The sequence below is a fragment of the Grammomys surdaster genome, unplaced genomic scaffold (assembly GCF_004785775.1).
Source record: "Grammomys surdaster isolate TR1022 unplaced genomic scaffold, NIH_TR_1.0 1036, whole genome shotgun sequence".
Classification (NCBI taxonomy): domain Eukaryota; kingdom Metazoa; phylum Chordata; class Mammalia; order Rodentia; family Muridae; genus Grammomys; species Grammomys surdaster.
This window is the reverse complement of record NW_021605455.1, coordinates 3,113,722-3,135,038: the sequence shown is the minus strand read 5'-3', so window position 1 is coordinate 3,135,038 and position 21,317 is coordinate 3,113,722. Positions and strand designations below refer to the sequence as shown.

General features: G+C 42.8%; 1 protein-coding gene across 1 annotated transcript in view; it reads left to right on the top strand.

Annotated features, from left to right (window-relative positions):
• The window catches only part of Slc14a2 (solute carrier family 14 member 2), a 420,436-nt gene that overhangs the window by 227,933 nt on the left and 171,186 nt on the right, over nt 1–21,317 (top strand). Inside the window, exon 3 of the mRNA XM_028783201.1 lies at nt 20,049–20,114. The gene's annotated coding sequence lies outside the window, so the exon portion shown is untranslated. The remainder of the gene's footprint in view (nt 1–20,048; nt 20,115–21,317) is intronic.

The following is a 21,317-nucleotide window of genomic DNA, read 5'->3' as shown; positions in this document are numbered from 1 at the left end:
TCCATGCAGCTCTTTGGGACTCTCATCCATCCAAATAGCTGCATGAACTTGGCTCCCTGACCATAAGAACTTCGGTGGTGGTGGTGGTGGTGGTGGTGGTGGTGGTGGTGGTGGTGGTGGTGATGGTGGTGGTGGTGGTGGTGGTGGTGATGGTGGTGGTGGTGGTGATGGTGGTGGTGGTGGTTGATTGTTTGGTTTTGATGCTAGAGATTGACCTAAGGCCCTATCACACACTAAATACATATGCAACCACTAATATACATATAACACAATCTACATATACACTCCCAGCCATTATCTTAAGGAGTGTTTATTGAACATCTATACTCCTTTTGAGATGTTAGGAAGAGATAAATGAACAAAAAGACACTGCTCTTGTGGAAGGCATATTCTGGTCTGACAATGCAGGTCATAAGCGATTAAATGCATATTATCTGTACAAGGAAAGGGAGGAGCTGTGGAGTAAGCTGAAGCACAGGAAGGGGGGCAATGGAGGGGCACATGTGGGTGCCTCATTTTATTTTGTCTGTGCTTTTTGTTTCTAACTAAGACAGTCACAAATGGATTCTCAAGCATATAGCTTGAAGCAAACATATAAATAATGTACAGAATAGAGAAACTCATGCTGATAGGGGTGGTACATCTGGTCTAGGCTGGCCTTTTCCACCTGAGTACAGCTCTCATGCTGGACTGGATGATCCTTGGGAAGAGAGGCCAAGCTGGGGTTCAGCAGCTCCTTGACCTCTACCTTTCCACCAGATAGCACTGTCTTGACAGATGTGACATGAAAAACAAATCCCCAGGCATTGCTAACCATCCCTCATTTGTGGGTGGGTAAAACTGTCTCCAGCTGAGAATCACAAAACTGGGCTGAAGAAAAGAAAGAGCAAAGACCCCCAAATAAACAGGGCTTCTCATAGCTCAGAAAAAGCCTTCGGCCATTGTCAGTCCCAGCCAGGCCTTTGCGCCATCCTTACATTCACTGTACTTGGGTCTGGGGTCTTCTTTCACATGCTCCTCCATGTCATGGAGGTTATGGGTTGCTTCCTGCTGTGGCTGCATCTGTATGCCTCTTATCTACTCCTCTATGGTAGACTCCCCCTCGCCCGGGCTGCTGCCCAGCCTATGTCACCCGTGAGTTACCCTCTGAAGGTACTGAAGGACATGTGGCCTTCTCAAAAGGACAGCATGTGATGAAAGTTCACTTTCCACTCAATTAGCCTTGAGAAAGAGAAGTTTTCTTTTTTTTCCTTTGTCTCTCCCAAGAGGCTTTTTTTTTTTTTTTTTTTTTTTTTTTTGTGATGACCTTTTTGAAGCATCTTATTTTCTGGGCAAAAAGCCAAATGATACATTCTCTTCCCAGCTGCAGGGCGGCTGCAGATTTTCAAAGCTGAGGTAAAACTAGCTTTTGGAATAAATACAAGGTGGACAATGGGCTAGCTCAAGCACAGAGAATGTCTTACAATTCCAACAGTGCTGTGCCCAGAGAGGGAGAGCATTTGTGGAGGCCCTCGGGGACCCAAGAGATGAAGCAACCAGGAGACCTCAGGGCTGCCAGGTGTTTCCCCCAATCAGGGAGCATGCATGAATACAAATTTCAAAAAATCAATTCCACTCTGGGTAAAAGCACATATTGCATAGGACCTTCGAGATAGAGGAGGAAGGTTTTTAAATTTTTAATCTCGATAGGTCTCAGATTCGGCTATCAAATAAGATTCAATTTTATTTAAGACTGGATCAATAGAGTACAATAAATACCAGTTGTTCTTTTTCAGCCAGTCTGATGGACAACACTACCTAAAAGCGTACTACATAGCCTGAACACACAGCATCCTTTCCTCGAGGCATGTCCCTGGTAGGTTTAGAGAGGAACAGCATGTGGAATCTGCAGGAGGGAAATAAAAGAACCCAAACCATGCCTGTCTTCCCTCCGAGCTACACTGATGACAGCTCAGATGGCAAAGAGGGTTTATTGAAGTTGGCCAGACTTGTTTTACTCTATCCTTTTCAACTTCACAAACTATCAACAGTTCCAGAATCCAAGCCAATAGAGAATCTCAGTGGGTGAAGATGTTTGAAGCCAAGCCTGATGACCTGAGTTCAATTTCCAGAACCTAAATGACAGAAGGAGAGAACTGACTCTCGGTAGTTGCACTTTTACCTCCATAATCGTGTCATAGTTTGTGGACACACAGGGCTCTCCTGGATTCGGATGCTGGCCAACAGGAAACTGAATATACCATGTATCAAGAAACAGAACCCCAGAGGTGCTGGGATGTTCCAGAGAAGCGGACAACACAGTAGACACTGGTGGGAAAGCAGTAAGGAGAAAGATTCTGACACCACATTGGATATTTTCTTTAGTCATGAATGTAAGAGATAGCTTGGGCTGAGAACTGAAGGCTTTACTTCTAAAAGAAGAGATATTTATAAGAAATGCCTGTCTGATAGGCCCTCTTGCCTGATACTAGTCACCCTGGAGCCCCAACAGCAAGCTAAGAAAAGCTGAGCAACACAAAAGAGCTTTCTGGAGAAGTTTGCCCCCAATGGGCACTAATGCAAAGGCGTCTCTTAAGCCGGAGCTCCATCATTAGTCTTCATTTGCTGTCACAGGGTCAAGGACCAGCAATTTGTCTTCCATGAAAATGTTCTTCTCGGAACATTAGTAGAGGAAAATTGGCATCAAAGCAAAACTCTGAGTGGCCTGGCAGCTTCTGAGGAGGGACCTCGAATTCAAGGGGTAAAGCTTTTCCCTGCAGGCGTGGAGACTCCACAGCCCACATCTGTCTACCTCCTAGCTAAAGAGTTTTCTTACTGATACTTTGCTTGGAATGATGTACAGGATTGTACAGGCACATTTGCTGAGCCATCAACCCACATCACCTCCATGAGTTTGAGCTGGAGAAAGGTATGGAGTAGACCTAATCCAAGCATGTCATTTACAGCAAAGGTGTTTAGCTTGCCGAAGAGCACACTTACTAGGCTGCTCTGAGTCCCAGTGTCGTTTTCAATTTGGGAAACAGTGACAAGAGAGCGGGGGTAGAGTCACTTTCAACAACAGCCTGGAGTACTCTTCCCTATGACCTTCTCAGACCCAACAAAGAATAAAACCTTTCCAAACATTTGAGACCATGAGTGTCCTGGTATGCAAATAAATTGTCCTTTGGGGTACAAATGACAGTGACATATATTGATGATAATTAGGGTGTTTTCTAATTGGTGAGTGGAGTTCCCAGGTTGGGTTCTGTCTGTAGCCGTCAGTTCTAGGCGAAGGTTGGGATCTCCAGACCCCTCAGTTTGTTGGTACTATATGTCTGCTTAATGATCCCATGAAGATCATCAAACTCAAAGTTTCTCTGTCAATGAGGTCACTGACTCGGTTAGCAGATGCTAAAGTATCACCTCTTCAGGGTGCTGTTGCCCAAGCCAACAGTGTGAGAAACAAATAGGGTCCAAATTAAGGGAACTGTCAGTAACTAGGACCCTTTTGTAGCCCACCAATGCCCTGGGAGACCTCAGCTTCTTTGACCTTGCTTCCAGTGCTCTGCAGAGCTATAAAGTCCCTGACTCCTGGTGCCCTCCCTTCCTGTTCATCCTTGTAGAGTCTTCCATGTTGTTCCTTAGGGAAGCAGTTGCAATGTCTCTTAGCCTGCTGTGTCTTCCTCCCTCTGACCTTGACCATGTCTCTACTGTGACCATTGGCCCTGACCTATGCCACAGAGGATGTATGGACTGACCATACAGGGAGGACAAGACCATGCCTATTACATTCTGTTATGCAACTCTGCCACATACCCGGTGACAGGCTTCTCAGAAAACATTCACAGAAACGGGGCCTTGGAAGCCCCTTTCCACTCCAACCTCTAAGTGCTAGATTTAGAAGCTAGAAGACTTCTTAGAAGCTAGATTACTCACACGTATTACCTTGATCAAGACTCAGAAACACTCCTACTCCTAAAAAGTCGATAAATGGAAAGCATAGCTGGCCATCCCAGAGAAGCTAAGTGGGGAGAACCTAGACAAAACCTGAAGTTCTGTACCATTTCAGGCAGCTTCAGCCTCCCTTGTATCAATGTCTTCTTCCTGTGGCCTTTAGTCATCTCCCTTCAGGTATCTGAGCCCTTATGCTGTCCCCATGAAACCCCTCATTACAGATTATTCAAGCCAACAATAAAGACTGCACTAAATAAAGAAAATACCAATAATATTCCACACATCTCTTGTAAAGTTCTTATCTTATTTTATGTGTATAGATGTTATGCCTGCATGTGTGTCTCTGCACTACATGTATGCCTGGTGCCCACAGAGGCCAGAAGAGGGCATCAGATCCCTGGGACTGGAGTGACAGACAGCTGTGAGCCATTATGTGCGTGCTGGGAATCAAACCCAGGCCTACAGGCCCTTTACAAGAGCAGCAAGTACTCCTAACTGCTGAGCAATCTGCCCAGCTCCAATACCACTCATTGGTTTCATTCACTTCAGGCTCTACTTTCTGAAACCTTCCATTCCTGTAACTGATGCCAGTAGGTCACAGTGCCTCTTGACAGCTAAACAGATGGGCAGAAGTCAATCTTAGTGTGTAAAAGTTTTTATTGTGTTGGGAGAACCTGCAGGGGGCAAAGAATTATTGTCACTGTGTCTCGCTGAGGGCCATTGGACCAGGTAAAGATGAACACAAATAGTAGGTCATCTCCAGGAACCTCCTAAGCTGAGTGTAATTGTGCGACTCATTAATGAGAATTGCATTTGTCTTTCTTCCTCCCCTGCTAGGAGGCTCATTCTGAGCCATCCTTGAGTAACGTCAGGCTAATTGATCTCCTTCTATTAGACTCTCATCTAATTTATAGGCCACAGCTCTGGGAAGTATCCTTCAAATCTGCTAGGAAGCTTCATGTAAACTCTCGAGATCAAAATGTCAAGAATAAATTTGGCTTTGGAAATCAAGAGCCCTATATCAAAATGAACGGATACAGTCAGAGTCACTCCCACTAGCATAACCCATCAATACCTGTGTGATGTGGCATGAGGGGGCTACCAGCGGCTTCAGATTCTACTGGATGTATTTATCTCCCAGATGCCTTGAAGTTACACCATTAGAAAGTAATCCCACATTTGGGCTAAAAGCACTGAGGAGATTGCGACCTGTCAACTTCATAATTACTGTGAATTAATACTGGACTACTTTCCTTCCTGAAGAAGTCTCAGGTGAAATGGGGCTCTTCATCCTCACAGTTTGGAATTAAAAAGGGGGAGATGGAGCAGGTGGAACACAGAGGGTGGGGTGGGAGGTGTAAGAAAAGAACTTAACATTTTTCCAGCTGTCAGTCTTCCTACAAGAAACCCACCCCATAAGAGTCCCCAGAAAGCATCAAGTTATCATTAAAAGAGTGGCAAACCCCAAGCAAAACAAATCAATGTTTCTGTTTTCATGTCTGTAGAAAACATTTCTTTTTCCCACTTCAACAGTTCCAGACAGAGGGCAAATATTTCCACACTTCTCCATAAATCTGGAGTCAGTTGAGCTATAAGAGAATTTCTTCTTCAGTGTCCCTCATAATGGCACGGAAAGGAGAAATAAAACTTCAGTACCAAAGGCATAGACTTTAAGAGCTGGCTGAAGGGCTGGAGCCAAGCCCTGGTTTCCATGGAGAGATCGGGGGCCAGAGTTCTGCATTCCAAGCAGGCAAGGGATTTGTATACCACCTTACAGGCCCATAAATCCCCCAGCTTTAGGGCCCCCTCGAATGGCTGCCAAGGCAGAAGTATATATTGTCCACTAGAGTCTGAAGGCTCCAGGATATACGACTTGAAATGTTGCCAACACAGAATGTACTTGGGAGACTGTTCTGCCTCAGCGACTGTTCCAAATAATTGAAATGTAGCCTTTTAAGTACCAGGACAATTCTGAAGCTTTAATTATTTAGCAGGAAAGCATCTCCTCTCCAACTAAAAATACACTTAAAGTATAGAGCCCTCAAGAGGCTTGTGGTGGGGAAGGCTTTGGCAGCAGGTAGATGATGTCTGAATCCCAGTTCCGCCCCTAAACTGTGAATCAGCTGGCAGAGGTTTGATTCCTCTTTTGTTTTGTTGTTTTAACGTCTTCCGCAATTTAACTTCCTCAAAATTGAAAGAGAAAAGGCAAAAATCGGGATCATGACTCACTGGCGGGTCTTTGTGAAAAGTGAATGAATGCCTCCCTCAGCGAACTGCTATCACCTGCATCCACTCAAGGCATTGTGTCTGCTGCTGTCCTTGACATCATTATGGTGATTCCTCCCCTCTTAAAAGCTTCTGAACACACTTTCCTCCTGGTCTCCCTTGTGGAGAGCTGATAAACGCCTGTTTTTATAATATGCTTTGATACAGCATGCCTTTGGCGGCTCAGGAAGTATAAAGACAGGGCCAACTCCAAATACAGAGTCCCGTCTGCTATCACTTATGGGATGGCTCTGCTGCCCCTGAGCTGCATAGACTAAAACCTCACTGTATGTCCCTTCACTACCTCTTGTCTGTGTTCCTTGTGATTCAGATAAATGAAGGCGTAGCTTGGCAGCCTGCTGAGGAGCAGGCCTGAGCTGTGTGACCTTGTATTCTCAAACTTTCAAGGAAACAGCAGCACTGCCTCCTGGGGTGATCATGAGCATTAAGGGCGATGATGTAAAGGAAGCCAATAACACAGTGTTGGGTTCATCATGGATACTCAATAAATAGCAGCAGTTACTATTGACTAAGAGCCACAGGGAAAAGATCAAGGCTGTACTATCGAATCTTTACATTTGACCCGGCAGTGACCCTGATTTGGGCATAGTCAGGTTTGTAAGATTATCTAATTGCCTAATCATCTCTTGTATTTGCACATTTCCTTTGGCAGTTAAGGTTTTCCCAGTGTTTGGGAAGGCAGTACCACAGTGGTCAGAGGTAAATTGCCAACGGGCTGTGGTAAGCTAGCAACAGAGTTCTGTGGACATGAGGGTCTCCAAATGACAGACTGTAGGGTATAGCATTGAGTGAGCAGAAAATCTGAGCTAGCCTTCCATGTAATGAGTCCAGCACACACAGAAGCACACACAGAAGCACACACAGAAGGCCCCAGGCAGAGGCTCCTCCATCCTAACGGAACACCTGAAGAAAGGACCTTGCAAATTCAATATTTATGGAAAGATTGTCCATGCTCAGAACATCTGAAAAGACTCAAGTCAGCACCAAAGAATTATTCTTCTAGTATCTCCAGCTGCCAGGATGCCTTGCAATGTTAGCTGGCTGGTTAAAAGGGCATTTTATTAAATAAATGAGATACCAGAACTCCCACAACTAGTAGCTGAGTGGTCTGGACATAGGCATTTGCATTCCCAGAAGCTTGTTCTCTCTCTTGTTAAAGGACTGTGACTCCACTGTACCTATCAAGCAGGGTACATTGGAATATAAACATAGTAGGCACATCAATAACTTAAGCCCCGGGCCAGTATTTGCTACAAACTACCTGGCTGTCTTAAGGTGACTTGGCCTCTCAGAACCTCAGGTATCCTTCATGCAAGGTTTGCAGTAAATAGCCAACACACCACTTGTCTTCAGCTCTGAAGTCCCATCTGCCTCAGAGAGAGGAGAGAAGAATGCCAGGCTGTAACTATGGCTTTACCTACAGAATTGAAATACTCATCACTCTTTGAAGCTGTGGTCAGCTCCATACCTGGAGTCAGGCATGCTAGCAACCTCTGAGGATGTAATATAGACAAATCCCCTATAATATTTCAAATAAGATCAAAATCTATCTTCTAAAAAATAAATTAAAGCCTGAAATATACGGCGAATGTCAAGGAGGGTGTGGGGAGTGCTGTGCTGTGTGTAATGTCTGGGATTCTGTTGTTCTTTATTGCCTCTAGGAAGTGCTGGAAAATCTGGAGGGTCATGTGCAAAAATCTGCCCGATGTCAATTCCACTTGGAGAGCAGTCCATCTTCTCTGGAGTGTGTGTGTGACCTTTGCAGGTTGTCACATCCTGGGCATGGCACCAAGTGATCTTCTGCAGGGGCTGGCATGAAGGAGCAGACCCTGAGCCGCAGGGCGGTGCAAGCAGCAGTTTCCGGGCCCTGTGCCAACCTCCAGATAATTGCCAGCAGCGGGAGAGAGGTGGTTGAGGTTGGCGGAGCCTGTCTCTGACAGATAGATTGTCCCGCCACCCCCTCACCGCAGCAGTATCATGGCAGTGAGAAGAGGTGGGAGGGAGAGCCAAAATGTACTCAGGGAGGGGGCAAGAGGGGAGAGAGCAGCTGGGAACAGCTGACTGTCAGAGTGAGGGACAAACAAAAACAGACAATGGACAGATAGCTGGGGGAATGGTAAAAAAAAAAAAAAAGACAGAAAGGCACTGGCACAGGAACCAGAGGAAGAGATGAGAAGTACAACAATACAGCAAGATAAGCGGAGGGAGCTCCGAGCCTGGCAAAAGCAAAAACAAAGGGAAGGGCGAAGCCAACACCTTTGTCCGAAGCAGGATTCCATGCATGGGTTTGGGGGTGGGGCTGGGGTCAGCAAAAAGGCCTAACTTCTACTATCAGCCACAAACAGAGTCGGGGGAAAAAAATCAAGGAAAGCCCCCAAATCCACGTAGCCACATGAAGGGCTGCTCAGCCAGCCAATGCTGTTGCATGATAGCAGGCCTGTTAGCACAATGAGTAATATTTATATACGGGGTGCTCTATGTCCCTGGCACAGAGCTCAGCCTACACACATATTTTCAGCGATCCACCTATAAAGTCTTTGCTAGCAGTTATATCTCATCTCTCTAGTATTCAGAGCAAGGCAGAAAACAGACATAACTGGAAGTCCACCACAAGGCCGGAAGTCCAAGGCAAGGCCGTGAATCCAAAGCAAGGTCGGAAGTGCACCACAAGGCTGGAAATCCACAACAAAACCTCTTCTCCTTCTCTTGCCTCTCATGGCAAAAAATATCAAGACAGAAACCCAAACCAAAGCCTGGCATCTTTCCTGATTCTCCTTCCTTTCTTTCCTCTGTTCTTTTCTTCTTCCCTCACGCCCTCCATTTCTCCATCTACCCGTTTCTCTTACTTCTTTCTGTTTCAAGAAATAATCTCCTACAGGTACAGCTGCTGTGGCAAAGGACAAACATAGAAAGGAGCTACTGAGTGACCACCGAGATGAAAGACAGCTATATAAATGAAGGGGCCCTCAAGGGGGCAGATGTGTAGGAGTCATATTGCTAAATATGAAGTGGAGATTGCTGTCAAGTTGTAACTATTAGAGACTTCCACTGAGTGGGAAGTATAAAGAATAATGTCTTCCTGGTTTTCCTAGTACCTCAAACATGCTAACAATAGTAACGACCATTTGTTCTTGAGCACTTTATGTGCTGGGAGCTAAGCGTACATAATTTTGTCAGCCATATGCCTGTAGGTTTGCAGTAATATCCCCATTTGATAAGCATTGCAGCTGGATTCCCTGTGCCATTCCAGTCAAAGCAAAGCTGACTGCTTTCCATTTTTCAAGTCTTATTCTACGCACTGGACAGTAACTGGGTAAGGAGACTGTCCTAGATCTGGTTGGAAGGAAGATGCAGTAATGGATAGAAGAGAAAAGGGCTGAGATGATAGGCAAAGAAAGACAGATAGATAGCTATATCTATGAAGCCTAGGTACCATCAGGGAATGGCTAGCACATGGACACGTTTGAGTTTTTACATGAAGGAAGGAAGGTGCAACAGATAATTAAGATTCGTTTTGAATGAGGACAGAAAGTGAGTTCCATCTGAGCTGAGCATGGAGGCTTGAATTCAAAACATGGGACTGTGGGATGCAGAGAAAATGCATTCCACAATGGAAAGAATAGCCATGCCAATCAATGTAAAAATAGATTCCAAGAGGTTATCTTATCTTCTAGCACACACCAGAAGACTATCTCCACTACCCCCGTCTCTCTCTCTGTATTTCTCTTTCTGTGTCTCCCTGTCTCTCTCTCTGTCTCTCTCTCTCTCTCTTTCTCTCTCTCTCTCCTCACACACACACACCCAGCCCCTCTCTTTTACATGCAATGTTCGTCTAGTGTATTTGTTTTATGAGGTTTAAGGAGTACTAAGGATTAAACTCAGAGTATCTCAAATGCCAGACATGCATCCCCCCCAGCTCCATTCTTACCCTTTATTTTATTTGTTTCACTCTGAGATAATGCCTAAATTGACCAGGCTTTCCTTAGTTTTACAGCTTCCCTGCCTCTTTCTTCTTAGGAGCTCAGAGCAGTTACAGGCATATGCCATCCTATCTGCCTAAGAACCTCTTTGAATAAGTACAATTGTGAGAGAAAGACTAAACAAGACAAATAGAGTGAGGTTGGGTTTTTAAAAGAAGAAGAAAGAAAGAAAGAAAGAAAGAAAGAAAGAAAGAAAGAAAGAAAGAAAGAAAGGAAGGAAGGAAGGAAGGAAGGAAGGAAGGAAGAAAGAAAGAAAGGGAAGAAGAGAAGAGAAGAGAAGAGAAGAGAAGAGAAGAGAAGAGAAGAGAAGAGAAGAGAAGAGAAAAGAAAAGAAAGGAAAAGAAAGAAACTAGAGGTTCAGTGGGCAAAGACTTGAAGGTCTGAGTAGAAAATATGGCCCAGTTCCCTACACAGCTCTGTAAATGAATGAAGGTCTGAATTCACTGATTCTTCCACTTAACCGATATTTATCCCATGCCCATTGTGTCCTCAGACTCAGCTAGACAGAGGCACTGATCAGTGCACAAAGTAGACAGAGACCCTGCTCTTGCAGGACTCTGACTCATATAAGGACACACATGCTATTCCTCACCTAGTGATGACAGGACAGAGTCCATGTGGGTGGGATTTTCAGTGTTCATAGCAGACAGGAATCGACCACTGAGGTATCCACGGTGCATCTGTGTAGATGTCTGACCTTGAGCTGTCAGGAAATAATGCAAGGGTAACTAGGGTGTGGGATAGAAAAAGTCACAGACACGAAGGGATTCTGTTAGCCAGGCCTGTCTTGATTGCAATTAACAAAGCAAACTGGCTTAAGCATTAAAAGGTGATTCATTGGCTCTGTGGGCAAGCTCCTTAAAGCTAAGGGATAAACGACGGTAGCTAGAGATGGAGGGTTTGGTACTATCCATCCCCTATCGTTGAGAATTTGGTTTCAGCCCCTATGGCCTCATACCCTGACATCTGGCTTCCTCTGTCCAGTTTCATTTGAAGCTATGAAAGAATTGACTGTTAGTAGCATGTTCAGATGTTGGGCCGTTGCAGTAACCAGAGAGATGAGTTCTATGCTAGACTAGGTTACCTGTTACCTGGTCCCTTTCAGTTAGTGGGACCTAAATAGTAGAAATCCACTATCAAGACTGAGACAGTTAAAAAGACATTACATTTAAAGACCTATTGTGTTGAGAGCTTCTTCCAAAATACAGAATATAAAGTTGCTATTATTGAGAATGGGGCAGAAATGTTACTCCCGCCCCACCCACTCCTGCACATAAATTACAGAGTTGAACAACAGGAAGCCTTCTGTGAATACCTCCACCCAGAGGGAAAAGAAATTAGTCCTTCTGAAGATGGAGTGTGAAGTGTGAGAGGTAGGCTCACTTATCACAAAACCAGGTGCCAGTGAGTCCCAGGACTTACCAGAGCTGTGCCACCAGAGCCTCCTGATTGCCTTTGAAAATATCAAGACAGAGAGGGCTGTCACCCCCTTTGCCACCAACATCCACCTCCCACTCCCAGCAGGATGGGGGACTGTGGAGAGCAGTGCCTTCAGTTGGAGACTCTTCATTAGCTGAGAAGGGCAGCCCTGCAGGAAACCAGCACTGAGGAACAAGAACAATTTGAAAGGATGCAGGAGGCATTAAGCCAGAATGGTTCTCCAGGGGGTGGCAGGGCTAAGTGGAAATGCAGGCAAAAGGAACCAACGGGGGAACGAGTGGGGCCATCATTCAGCAAAGAAAACGAATGCTTACCATCAGGGAAGAAGGCAATCTCTTTGCCAGGAAGGAGAAATCAAAGCAAAATGAAGAGAAATTTGAGCAAAAATCAATGCTTTAAAAACATATATTCATGTTTCAGAGAGAAGTTCTGGAAACTCTGAGACGGTCACAGTTTGCTCTGATAAAAGGAGTATTAGACCAGAAGAAGAGCTGGATGGGGTTATCTGACCTTGTATGTGTCAGTGTCACGCCATGTGGTCTTAGACTCTGGACTGTATTTCCCCACTTGTAAAGTGACTGGAGAATCCCCACACTGCACATAACACAGTATCATGAAAGAACCTGCTGGGACAATGGAAGCAAGGAGACTTAAAAATATTGAGCAACAAGTATGTATTTAATTAGGGTAGGTGAAAAATTAGAAAATGACAGTTAGAAATTGGGTCACTCTAACCGGGTAAAGAAGGGGGCAGCGATGAAGGCGGTTTAAGGCTTCAGATTCAGGTGAGTTGCCGTTCTACTCAATGCCAAGGACCACAGTGATTTTCTTCATGTTTTTAGAAAGTATTCGAGGCTGATAAGAAGCTATCACATTCTCAGTCTCTTGCAAGATCAAGGAAGATGCAGAAAAAAAATCATGAGATAAAAACCTGAGAGCCTCCTGTTTGTCTAGTAAACAAAACATGTACAGAATAGTACAACTCCCTCCATGGATGGAAAAAGAGAAGCAGGTTGAGGGATCAATAATATCAGCAGAGCTTGAAGTAAGACCTGAGCACAGATGGACTTCCTCCTATCCTGGGTCTAGAGGTGGATAGGGGAGAGGGGAGAAGGAGAGGAAGCTCATTAAGGTGGAGGTCAGGAAAACCATAGAGGCAGCGCGTGTGCCCGCTAGACTTGGAGGGACGGTCAGTGTGGATGAAATATTGCAAGGCAGAAGGAATGATCATTTTTAGAAATATCCAGGCTGCAGAAATCCTTAATATTAAATGAAGGAATTGATTGTGAAGAAAAAGAAAGCCTTTCGGGGACCCTGAAATAAAGGGGCTGGCTGGGCTGACAGGTGGGTTGATGGAGGGAGGGATGGGCTCTTGAAAAAACAAGGAGGATGAAACCATGGTTAAGTACTTAGCGAAAAATGAACTGGGGGTATAGGAAGGAGAATCGGGTGGCTGAGGAGGAAGTAAAGAATAACGGAGTTTATAGATGAGTTTATAGATAACAAGCTAAATATTCTTTTAGTTCTAATTCTGCCATGGATTTTTCTTTATTGGGGTACTGGATAAAGGCATAAATTTAATAGGAAACTTTACGTCTTCCATTTGGTACATCAATTCTAACGTATAGATAGATGCCCATTGAGTAGTATAGTCCTTTGAGTCAGGTTAATTCTGGTGTATGATATTTGTATTTATTTCCAATATTTTCTAAAATAAAGTAAAAGGAGAATGGAGGGCGAGCAAGGGGGACACATGTGTAAAAGTGTCATGCAACCCTGACAACCTAAGTTCCATCCCTGGAACCCATGCAAAGACAGAAAGAAAAGACCAACTCCACGGAGCTTCCTTTGACCTCCACACATGCACTGTGGAATCCATGCTTTCACATACATCACATACACACAGACTGATTATTTTTATTTAAGAGAGAATAATGAGGAACTGCTGGCAGGCTGTGGTACCTACTTGCCTACAGGGACTCGGTTGACTGCATCCTAAACAACTATAGTCGCAAAGCTGTATACTCTACTTGTGTCCTCTGCCTGGTGCAATGAGAGACAGAGAGGGCTTCTGAGAGAAGATGTTATGAAGACTCGAAGGTTATGTTTACCTACCACCAAAGGGAATTAAAAAACATTTGGAGAAAGGAAGAGTCATGGGCCAAAGGTGTACAAAACAGAGCCTCTGGTCTGAAGGGTGTCTCTGAGGCTATAAGGACAGAGAAAAATCTGGAAAGAGGGCTGACCCAGGTGACTTAGATCCATGGACTTGCACTGACGGTGTTTGGACTAAAAGAATGAAGAGAAGAGGAAAGACTGTCAGATTTCCTTAGAGCTGTTTGTACAAATACAGGGACTTGAAAACTAGAGAGAGTCTTCTAGCAAAGTTCAAAAACCTCTTTTAGTTTCTTTCACACTTTTTTTTAAAGATTTATTAATTTTATATGTGTGAGTACACTGTCGCTGTCCTCAGATCCCATTACAGATGGTTGTGACCCACAATGGGGTTGCTGGGAATTGAACTCAGGAACTCTGGAAGAGCAGTCAGTGCTCTTAACCACTGAGCCATCTCTCCAGCTCCTATTTCAGACTTCTAACATTTGCACATCTGTTTTTTATGTTTCTATGCACTGTCCCTCAGCATAATAAAATTTGTTGTTATACTTTTGGTGCACAAACATTTGTAATGCTGAGGGTGTTGCTGTAGGTCATGCCCTGAACTCACCCATGTTTCCTGTGACTATTGTCTACCTTCTCTCTCCTCACACCTGAATTGTATTAGCATTTTTAAAAAGTGTCACAGTTCATTAATATCTTCACGGTTTCCTCTAACCACCACTTCTGCAACTCCTTGCCTCGATTCAGCACTGAATTCATTAAGATCTCACTCAAGCCAATAGTTTCTCCATGTTCTACCAGTGGCTGAACTTTTGCCTCTAACGGACTCAAAACAAGGTTCAGATAGGAGCATCTTCTTGGGTTTGGGTGTTTGAGCTGTACTTGAACAACAGTTTGAACATATATAATCTTTGTCTTACCTAATTCTCAGTGATGAAGTTTTGTATGCTTCATAGGACTTGTGTAGTTGTGATGATGGTGTAACAGCAGGCTTTCCACCCATGCCCAAGTTCCCTGAAACAACGATGCTGAGACTTCTTATATATGAGTAAATGCCTTAGGCCAATAGCTTGGGCCTGTTCCCAAACTAGCCTATAACTTAATATCCTGTATATTTTTATTCTATGAGTGCCAGTTACCTGATCCTAAGTTTCATGTGACTGTCTTCCTCTGTGTCTGGGGAGAATCTCCCTTCTTGAGCCCGTTTCTATCCCAAAATTCCTCTCTTCGTGCCAGAGCTTCCACTTTCCAATTTCCCACCTAAGCTAATAGACCAACAGCATTTTTATTGACAGGAGAAGTTTCCACACAGTTCACCAGAGGTTCTCACTGCATGCCAGACCATAGTGCCCAGTTAGAAAGAAGAGTTTAGCTGGTTTACTTTACTTCATGTCAAAGTTGGTCATCTGGGTGGAAGACACCTTTGCCTTCAGGGTCGATATGCCTGCATAAATACTTCCTGACACAGTCTGTGATCTGTAGTCTGGTACTCTCTGCTTTGTGTGGCATTCAGATTTCAGAATTTTTTTTTCCTGGAGTCCTTTTGTTATCATGTTCTTCCAGATATGTCTTCTTTTCTGTTTTTTACATACACACACACACACACACACCTGCTGTGTCTTATATACTTGTTCATTCCTTATCCTTTTAAACCACTTGCTGTGACTTCCTATATTCGTTGGGGTTTTGCCACCTAAAATGGGTCTCTAATTTGGAGATGACTTTGCTTTCCTCTGTTTCTTCCTTGGGCTAACTCACTCAATGCTTGTACATTCTCTCCCCACCCCCATTTCTCTCTCAATCTCTCTCTCTCTCTCTCTCTCTCTCTCTCTCTCTCTCTCTCTCTCTCTCCCCTTTCTTCTCCTCTTCCTATTTCTTCTCCTTACAGATTTCTTATTCTTAAACTATTTTCTTGATTAAAGTCTGTTGTGTTGCCATGTTTGTTGGTTTTATGGTAATTTTCTTAGCATACCTGGTTTCCTTTTTCCTGATGGCAATATGATTTGGTCTGGGTGTGTTCTTTGTCTATGCTTTTTCTCTGATTACCAACTGCTCTATTATAATATCTTTGTAATATTATTCTGATAGCTTTTCTTAATCCCAGCTAATAGTTGACTGGGACAACTCCCTTTTACCCATCCGTTTTGCAGCAAGCTTTGGGGGAGGAAGGACCCATAATAGTACCCAGCACAGTCTGATTTGTTTACAATAGTGCTACCTATCAAATGTGGGGTTGTGGCTATTTCATGTGTACAGGTTAACTTCATTGTTGCATTTTACCCTAAGAAAAGAGGAGATTGATGGATGCAAGACTGAGTATTATGAACATTTTCTCCTCTGGCTTTCTGCTCCAATAGGCATATTTAGATGCTGAGTCTACAGATTGTTTATTTGAAATCCCGTATCTCTGCCTCTTAACAAGGTCTAGGACTGCTTTTGCAGATTGCCCCTCACTTTAGATCAATTGTTCTCGCAAAGCCTTTTTTTGCTTTTGCCCTCTTTCACAAACTCTGGGCTCTGCCCACTTTGTTTAAGGTCTTTGGCAGGTCTTCCAGCACCTACTGGCTATCATTACAAATGCATTGCATTTGGCAGACCTTCCTCCATAAAGGTGGGTTCTGTATTTCTGGTTCACATTTTCCTTGGTTTTTTTTTGTAAATGAATTCAAAGGAAGTGGACAGGACTAGCTGAACACAGCTGTATTAAAAGTAGATGTTCCTTCTACACAGCTGTGCGTTCTCTAACTGTCCACCCCCAAATCTACAGCACCTACGGCTGTACTGGGGAAAGAGGTGATGGTCTGGAAATATTTGTTAAACAAAATGAAGATGTGAGAAAGCAAACAAACATTAATCAGATGTAAGAGCAGAGACAAGCTTGAATTAAAGGACTTTCTTTAAAAGAACTTCAACAAAGAATGCTCCTGGTTCTTCATGGATGGGTAATAACTCCCAGGGCTTCTCATAGTTCAGACATTTCCAGCTTATTTCATCCATCTTTGTTGGATCTTCTTAGCATCCTGCTCTCCATGGGCTAAGTAATTGTATCTGATACTCAGGAACCTCTAGAATCAGTAAATTCTATAGGAGCACTTTATGTGCTGGGTTTTGTGAAACCCTAATCTAATCTCTAGCCTTGTTTTTTATGCATATGTTTTTCATTTGTTTCCACTTGGCTTGCTTCTAAAATTGGCAAAGGCTCCTTTCCTTTTTAGTGTACATTTTTAGAAAATTAAAGACAAAAAAACCCAGTCCCTTTGTGCCCCCAAGTTCAGTAAATAACGATGATAATATTCACATTACACACAGCAGTGCCCAGAAGCCCACAGGTGGTCAGAACTGTGTCCAGATGCAGGCATTAAGCAAGGATTATTCAAGAAAGGGGATAGTACAAAATAGAAGAACTTATTTCATTCCTTGTGAATTCTTTGGGGTTTTAGATTCAGGGGTGGGAGGGTTGGGTAGCCTCCCCTAGAAAGGACAATCTTTAGTCAATACAGCTACTAGAGTCCAAGATTCACTCTGGTTTCCTTTTTCTAAAAGAAAGAGCCTTTGACTAGAGGAATCTGTGCCATCTCAATTCCCTGAGTGCAAGAAGTATATCTCAGATGGCTCTCATGGCTTCACTAAAGGCAAATAACAGAGGTCGAAAGGATAGATTTTGGCTTCTGGCTTCCCTTAGGTTCTGCTCAGAATATTCAAACATCTGATCCCACACTGCACTGGTCCTTTTAGAAATCACCCACGGGTGATTTTCTTTCTTTATTCCTTTGTCTTGAGTCATTCAGACTTCCTCAAATCATTCCTACTAATACACTGCTCACTGCTGAGCTGACTGCCAATGACTACCCACTGTGCCTGCCGTCAAGGAGTGTCCACACCTATCTGGGCATCCACACTAAGATGCACAGCATCTCAGGAGAGAAAAGGCCAAGGAGATACATGGCTTGTCTACAGAAACATGATGATCGGCTCTCTTCCTCTCTGCCCGTAGCTGGAGTCATCAGTCTCCCTTCTCCCAGACATATATTATCCTCATACTTCATATCACCAAACAGCTTTCTCTTACATACCTGAAAATCTGTGCCTACTCTCACCCAACCTCTACCCTAGGAACTTATCTGGATATTTCTCAGTCACTCTGATTTACTGGGAACAATCCCAGTTAATGTCTGGGTACTCACTTGTCCTAGAAATGAGTTTTCTTAATGACAAGTTGTATGATGTATTGAAAAGCTAATGCTTAAAATTTGAAATGCAACACAAATAAGAATGGCTCTAATTAGAAGCAATGTCCTTATTTTCTTCCCTCCTTTGTTGAAAATACTAGATCACCATGAAAATGAGGCAGGCAAAGATACCGCCTACAGCAGGGAGAGGAAAGAAAGGTAGTGAGATCAGTGGAGTTGCTAACACAGCTGCTGGCTAGGCTCAGATGTGTTTCATGGAGCTTGAAGGAAGATTCTATTCTAGAGAATAGGAGGAAGAGGCAGGCCTCCAAGCTCAGAAGCAATGGTTTCAGAACACTGAAATTCCTGGGCCAAGGAAAATGACACTTACAACGTCTGGACATTCTGTGTGGCTCTCTTGCCTCCTTTTCTGTGGCTATACTGTGACCTCTCTCTTTTATTTCATTTGTGGCGAGGACTTTGAGTCTTGCATCTGGTTATAATGGTGATCTATGTCTGCCATCTACAGTGGTCATGGCTGATGATCCTATTTTATTTCTTAATTAAGAATTTGAAAGTATCACAAATTACTGCAATTAACACACATTTTCTTCCTCATTTATTTACTTATTCAGATCCTAAAATTGCACCCTTAGCTTCAACCAACTGCAGGGTTTGGAATCTGTTAAAATATATAGCATTCATTAAAATATGCATTTGTCCCCAACAATGAGTCACTGCGGTTCAGAAATGGTGCTGTTATCTATGTATAGGAAATGCTTCCAAAAGAATAACCATTGAATTCAGCCCATCCAGCTTGGTACCATAAAATCTGAATTTATTGACAATGTCTTAGGTAATTTAAATAGGCTGAATATTTTCAAAACAGCCTGATGTTGTATTTGCTTCCCATTCAGTGTTGTTGCTCTCCCTTCCAAAGCTCCTGGAAACTGTGAGCATTGCTCCACTGTCAGAACATCAGTGTTCACTCAAGATTAGATGAGTGGTTTTAGGGTGCCTGAACTCATCAGACTGGGCTTCAAAACAATGCTATTGTGAATAGTCCTTAACATCAAAATAACTAGTAAATTTCAAGAATCAAACTTAGTTTTTTCATTCTCAGGGTTTTTTTAATTTAGATTTTTAACTGAGTTATATGGAGACACAGTCTAAAGAGGATGGTTGAAAATAACCCCAAATTATATTTTGAGCTATGCTACAATGCTATTCATTGCAGCCTTCTTCATAATAGGAAAAGAAGTAAAAGAGCCAAATGTGCAGCAACAGAATATGGGGTGAACTGTAATACAGCTGAAATATTAGATGTCTACTAAACACTGTGCGTACAATACTATGCATAGCAGCATTATCCTAAAAGAAATTAGCTTAAAACAACAAAAATACTAGCTAGCTCATCAGATCAAAGACATTGCTTTCGTATGTGCTCTGACGTGAACCTCTCACAAATTGCTGTGCAGATGTTTTCTGGAACCATGGATGTCCCCTTGCAGGACTGGGAAAGAAAGCACTTTGAAGTTTACTAGAGAAGCTTTTGCCAGGACGTCTTCATTTGTAGACTGTGAATCAGGCATCTCCCTCAGTTGCTTGCCCTGTGAGCATTTCTGTAGGAAAGTTCATAAAATGGCTCCATTACCACAAGCAAGCCAGAGAACAAGAGAGGGTGAGCTAGACAAGAGACAGAGTCGATTTCTGTCACTTCATCTCAATCTTGACACTTTCTCCCTATCCTGTTTGTTTTGACTTTAACAAGGCTCATCTGACAGTAACCACTGAAAGCCATCTGAGATGCTGTCTGCCAATTGTGATCTGTTTGTTACTAAAAGTTATCTATAATGTCAATTCAAATAGAAAAAATATTACTATAAAGCCATGTGTATAGTATGACCTCTGTTTTCAAACTAAAGACAGTATATCTATGTATACACACATTAAAAATCTAAATGTTCCATGAGTATTTTATGTATAGATCCTGTTCTTCAATCTCTCTGTGTTTTCTCTAAATAAAATTATCATTCATAATTTTCAAAGGTATCATAGATATCATTAAATAAAGAAAGCAATTTGGATGCCTCAATGTTTCTAACCTCTGGTATCTTTTCAGGGCTATTTCTTACCACTTGAACTCATCTAAACAGAAGTTCTCAAGACCAACAGGACCAAGAAAACTGTGAGTGTGTGCTAGAATTTGTTGCTGAGGTTATGGCATCTAAAATAGCCATTTGTAAACAGCAATAGTATAATGAAAAATTAAAATGGGTTTTGCTCTCTGAGATCACTGGGGCTCCTTGGGAACTAAAACGGACCTGAAAGAAGTGAGTCCTGTGAGAAGGCTTCCCCCTTGAGCCTGTGTCTTTTCCACTCGATTTTCTTTCTAAAAGATACAAGCTAGCATAACCATACTGCCATCTCTGTGAAATTCTGGAGGAAGAGTTTCTATTTATATGTCAAAAATAAATGAGAGGATCTGGCACTGCAGAAAAAATTGAAAGTTTGAAAAATGAGAAGGATGAGTGAGGCAGAGGATGGAGCTCATCAGCTTTAGTCATCTAAATGATTAGATAATAATCTATATGATTAGATAATAATCTCCATCAGCATCCATGATTCATGTACGAGTAAGACTCGAGTTGGGAGACTCCTGCCTCAGATTTAGAAAGGCACCTACACCACTGTTAATGTTGTCTTAAGGTCACTAATGAAAATTACTGTACTACCAAGAAAAATTTAATAATTGATCGATAACCACACCAGCCACTCTATACCAACACAGAGAGAAAAGGTAGCCTCTTAGGACAGAGAAGCAGGTATCAATAAGAAAGGAAAGTAGCAGTCACCAAGATACTGGGATCTTAGGCATCATATCAAATACTAGTGGATCTCTTTCCATGGGGAGCCACAGGACAATAGATGTTATAACAGATAACAATCAAGATACCAATGTCATACAGTAGATAGGAAAGCTACTCTAAGAAATTAGATTGCAACAATAATTTTGAATTATATATATATATGTGTGTGTGTGTGTGTGTGTGTGTATGTATGTGTATGTATATGTATGCTCAGAAATATGTTTCTCTTTCATTACTGTTGGTGCTGAAGAATCTCTTCCAAACCTGTCACCAGCAACCTTTAAGGGATATGTATAGTTTGGATGCACTGAATGACTTCATTGTAGCTTTATGTTTTGATTTAGCACAAAGAAGTGTCAGAGTCCCCTGCATTCTCATATGTTTTAGAAGCTTCAAGTCTGAAATGAAATAAACAACTTGAAAGTTTGAAAATGGATTTAGGAGCAGTGTTGTTAGAAGGTAATAATAATTAGAGTGGATCGTTACATCTTGTGGTTTTTAGAAATCTGTAAAAAAAAATC